Here is a 5,798-nt window from a genome sequence, read left to right as displayed (position 1 = left end):
AGGACAACGATCATGTGAGAAAAATCTGCTGGAAGACGATATTCTGAAAACCATCGCAGTATGTGTGTTCCATCGTAATTGAGAGTATGTGAGGAATAAAATTAACTGCCAGTTTTGCGTCGGATTTGTAAACTAGACTGAAAAAACGCGACCATCCGGTGACCGAGGCACCAATAGACCCTTGTAGATAGTTACGTTGGACATCGATCAATTGAATCCCGACGCTATTTGTGTGTTCCATCGTCAATAACAGGATCTGACGGGAAGAAGTAACTGTGTGTTATGAGAGGGAGAAAACGAACTTGACTGCCAAAGAGTACGCCCATCTGGTATGAGGCCGCGATAGACCCTCGGAGATAAGTCGGCTAGTGACCAATGTATTGAATCGCGACGCAATTTCTGTGTTGCAACGTCGTTAGGATCGTGGGAATGTCGCAATTAACTGTCAAATTTGCGTCGGATTTGAAAACTAGACTGACAAAGAGCGAACATCCGGTTACCGAGGCACCAATAGACCCTTGTTGATAGTTAAGCTAGACATCGATGTATTGAATCGCGACGCTATTTGTGTGTTCCATCGTCGATACCAGGATGTGACGGTAAGAATTAGCTGTGAATTTTGAAACGGACACAAGAAACTTGAAAGCCAAATTGTACATCCATCTGATATGAGGCAGCGATAGACCCTCGGAGATAAGTCGGCTAGTGACCAATGTATTGAATCGCGACGCAATTTCTGTGTTGCAACGTCGTTAGGATGGTAGGAATGTCGCTATTAACTGTCAAATTTGCGTCGGATTTGAAAACTAGACTGACAAAGCGCGAACATCCGGTGACCGATGCACCAATAGACCCTTGTAGATAGTTACGCTAGACATCGATGTATTGAATCGCGACGCTATTTGTGTGTTCCATCGTCGATAGCAGGATCTGACGGTAAGAATTAACTGTGAGTTTTGAGTCGGAGACAAGAAACTTGACAGCCAAATTGTACATCCATCTGGTATGAGGCAGCGTTAGACCCTCGGAGATAAGTCGGCTAGTGACCAATTTATTGAATCGCGAAGCAATTTCTGTGTTGCATCGTCATTAGGATGATGGGAATGTCGCAATTAACTGTCAAAATTGCGTCGGATTCCCGAAACTTTACTCGTAGGACAACGATCATGTGAGAAAAATCTGCTGGAAGACGATATTCTGAAAACCATCGCAGTATGTGTGTTCCATCGTAATTGAGAGTATGTGAGGAATAAAATTAACTGCCAGTTTTGCGTCGGATTTGTAAACTAGACTGAAAAAACGCGACCATCCGGTGACCGAGGCACCAATAGACCCTTGTAGATAGTTACGTTGGACATCGATCAATTGAATCCCAACGCTATTTGTGTGTTCCATCGTCAATACCAGGATCTGACGGGAAGAAGTAACTGTGTGTTATGAGAGGGAGAAAACGAACTTGACTGCCAAAGAGTACGCCCATCTGGTATGAGGCCGCGATAGACCCTCGGAGATAAGTCGGCTAGTGACCAATGTATTGAATCGCGACGCAATTTCTGTGTTGCAACGTCGTTAGGATCGTGGGAATGTCGCAATTAACTGTCAAATTTGCGTCGGATTTGAAAACTAGACTGACAAAGAGCGAACATCCGGTTACCGAGGCACCAATAGACCCTTGTTGATAGTTAAGCTAGACATCGATGTATTGAATCGCGACGCTATTTGTGTGTTCCATCGTCGATACCAGGATGTGACGGTAAGAATTAGCTGTGAATTTTGAACCGGACACAAGAAACTTGAAAGCCAAATTGTACATCCATCTGTTATGAGGCAGCGATAGACCCTCGGAGATAAGTCGGCTAGTGACCAATGTATTAAATCGCGACGCAATTTCTGTGTTGCAACGTCGTTAGGATGGTGGGAATGTCGCTATTAACTGTCAAATTTTCGTCGGATTTGAAAACTAGACTGACAAAGCGCGAACATCCGGTGACCGATGCACCAATAGACCCTTCTAGATAGTTACGCTACACATCGATGTATTGAATAGCGACGCTATTTGTGTGTTCCATCGTCGATAGCAGGATCTGACGGTAAAAATTCACTGTGAGTTTTGAAACGGAGACATGAAACTTGACAGCCAAATTTTACATCCATCTGGTTTGAGGCAGCGATAACCCTCGTAGATAAGTCGGCTAGTGACCAATGTATCTTATCGCGACGCAATTTCTTTGTTGCATTGTCTTTAGGATGGTGGGAATGTAGCAATTAACTGTCAAATTTGCGTCGGATTCCCGAAACATTACTCGCAGGACAACGATCATGTGGTGACCCAGGCAGTAATAGATACTTGGAGATAAATCTGATGGAAGACGATGTTCTGAAAACCATCGCAGAATGTGTCTTCCATCGTAATTGAGAGTATGGGAGGAATAAAATTAACTGTCAGTTTTGCTTCGGATTTGAAAACTAGACTGACAAAGCGCGACCATCCGGTGACCGAGGCACAAATTGACCCTTCTAGATAGTTACGCTGGACATCGATGTATAGAATCGCGACGCTATTTGTGTGTTCCATCGTCAATACCAGGATCTGACGGTAAGTATTACTTGTGAGTTATGAGAGGGAGAAGAGAGACATGACTGCCAAATTGTGCATCCATCTGGTATGAGGCAGCGTTAGACCCTCGGAGATAAGTCGGCTAGTGACCAATGTATTTAATCGCGACGCAATTTCTTTCTGTGTTGCATCGTCATTAGGATGGTGGGAATGTCGCAATTAACTGTCAAATTTGCGTCGGATTCCCGAAACTTTAATCGTAGGACAACGATCATGTGGTGACGCACGCAGTAATAGATGCTTGGAGATAAATCTGCTGGAAGACGATGTTCTGAAAACCATCGCAGTATGTGTGTTCTATCGTCATTGAGAGGATGAGAGAAAATAAAATTACCTGTCAGTTTTGCTTCGGATTTGAAAACTAGATGTCAAAACGCGACCATCCGGTGACCGAGGCACCAATAGACCCTTGTAGATAGTTACGTTGGACATCGATCAATTGAATCGCGACTTTATTTGTGTGTTCCATCGTCAATACCAGGATCTGACGGGAAGAAGTAACTGTGTGATATGAGAGGGAGAAAACGAACTGGACTGCCAAAGAGTACGCCCATCTGGTATGAGGCCGCGATAGACCCTCGGAGATAAGTCGGCTAGTGACCAACGTATTGAATCGCGACGCAATTTCTGTGTTGCAACGTCGTTAGGATGGTGGGAATGTCGCAATTAACTGTCAAATTTGCGTCGGATTTGAAAACTAGACTGACAAAGCGCGAACATCCGGTGACCGAGGCACCAATAGACCCTTCTAGATAGTTACGCTACACATCGATGTATTGAATCGCGACGCTATTTGTGTGTTCCATCGTCGATAGCAGGATCTGACGGTAAAAATTCACTGTGAGTTTTGAAACGGAGACAGGAAACTTGACAGCCAAATTGTACATCCATCTGGTTTGAGGCAGCGATAACCCTCGTAGATAAGTCGGCTAGTGACCAATGTATTTAATCGCGACGCAATTTAATTGTTGCATCGTCTTTAGGATGGTGGGAATGTAGTAATTAACTGTCAAATTTGCGTCGGATTCCCGAAACATTACCCGCAGGACAACGATCATGTGGTGACCCAGGCAGTAATAGATACTTGGAGATAAATCTGATGGAAGACGATGTTCTGAAAACCATCGCAGAATGTGTGTTCCATCGTAATTGAGAGTATGGGAGGAATAAAATTAACTGTCAGTTTTGCTTCGGATTTGAAAACTAGACTGACAAAGCGCGACAATCCGGTGACCGAGTCACAAATTGACCCTTCTAGATAGTTACGCTGGACATCGATGTATAGAATCGCGACGCTATTTGTGTGTTCCATCGTCAATACCAGGATCTGACGGTAAGTATTACTTGTGAGTTATGAGAGGGAGAAGAGAGACTTGACTGCCAAATTGTGCATCCATCTGGTATGAGGCAGCGTTAGACCCTCGGAGATAAGTCGGCTAGTGACCAATGTATTTAATCGCGACGCAATTTCTGTGTTGCATCGTCATTAGGATGGTGGGAATGTCGCAATTAACTGTCAAATTTGCGTCGGATTCCCGAAACTTTAATCGTAGGACAACGATCATGTGGTGACGCAGGCAGTAATAGATGCTTGGAGATAAATCTGCTGGAAGACGATGTTCTGAAAACCATCGCAGTATGTGTGTTCTATCGTCATTGAGAGGATGAGAGAAAATAAAATTACCTGTCAGTTTTGCTTCGGATTTGAAAACTAGATGTCAAAACGCGACCATCCGGTGACCGAGGCACCAATAGACCCTTGTAGATAGTTACGTTGGACATCGATCAATTGAATCGCGACTTTATTTGTGTGTTCCATCGTCAATACCAGGATCTGACGGGAAGAAGTAACTGTGTGTTATGAGAGGGAGAAAACGAACTTGACTGCCAAAGAGTACGCCCATCTGGTATGAGGCCGCGATAGACCCTCGGAGATAAGTCGGCTAGTGACCAATGTATTGAATCGCGACGCAATTTCTGTGTTGCAACGTCGTTAGGATGGTGGGAATGTCGCAATTAACTGTCAAATTTGCGTCGGATTTGAAAACTAGACTGACAAAGCGCGAACATCCGGTGACCGAGGCACCAATAGACCCTTCTAGATAGTTACGCTACACATCGATGTATTGAATCGCGACGCTATTTGTGTGTTCCATCGTCCATAGCAGGATCTGACGGTAAAAATTCACTGTGAGTTTTGAAACGGAGAAAGGAAACTTGACAGCCAAATTGTACATCCATCTGGTTTGAGGCAGCGATAACCCTCGTAGATAAGTCGGCTAGTGACCAATGTATTTAATCGCGACGCAATTTCTTTGTTGCATCGTCTTTAGGATGGTGGGAATGTAGTAATTAACTGTCAAATTTGCGTCGGATTCCCGAAACATTACTCGCAGGACAACGATCATGTGGTGACCCAGGCAGTAATAGATACTTGGAGATAAATCTGATGGAAGACGATGTTCTGAAAACCATCGCAGAATGTGTGTTCCATCGTAATTGAGAGTATGGGAGGAATAAAATTAACTGTCAGTTTTGCTTCGGATTTGAAAACTAGACTGACAAAGCGCGACAATCCGGTGACCGAGGCACAAATTGACCCTTCTAGATAGTTACGCTGGACATCGATGTATAGAATCGCGACGCTATTTGTGTGTTCCATCGTCAATACCAGGATCTGACGGTAAGTATTACTTGTGAGTTATGAGAGGGAGAAGAGAGACTTGACTGCCAAATTGTGCATCCATCTGGTATGAGGCAGCGTTAGACCCTCGGAGATAAGTCGGCTAGTGACCAATGTATTTAATCGCGACGCAATTTCTGTGTTGCATCGTCATTAGGATGGTGGGAATGTAGCAATTAACTGTCAAATTTGCGTCGGATTCCCGAAACTTTAATCGTAGGACAACGATCATGTGGTGACGCAGGCAGTAATAGATACTTGGAGATAAATCTGCTGGAAGACGATGTTCTGAAAACCATCGCAGTATGTGTGTTCTATCGTCATTGAGAGGATGAGAGAAAATAAAATTACCTGTCAGTTTTGCTTCGGATTTGAAAACTAGATGTCAAAACGCGACCATCCGGTGACCGAGGCAATAATAGACCCTTGTAGATAGTTACGTTGGACATCGATCAATTGAATCGCGACGCTATTTGTGTGTTCCATCGTCAATACCAG

The sequence above is a fragment of the Schistocerca gregaria genome, chromosome 1 (genome assembly GCF_023897955.1).
Source record: "Schistocerca gregaria isolate iqSchGreg1 chromosome 1, iqSchGreg1.2, whole genome shotgun sequence".
Lineage (NCBI taxonomy): Eukaryota > Metazoa > Arthropoda > Insecta > Orthoptera > Acrididae > Schistocerca > Schistocerca gregaria.
The sequence above is the reverse complement of the archived record's forward strand: the minus strand, read 5'-3'. Positions refer to the sequence as shown.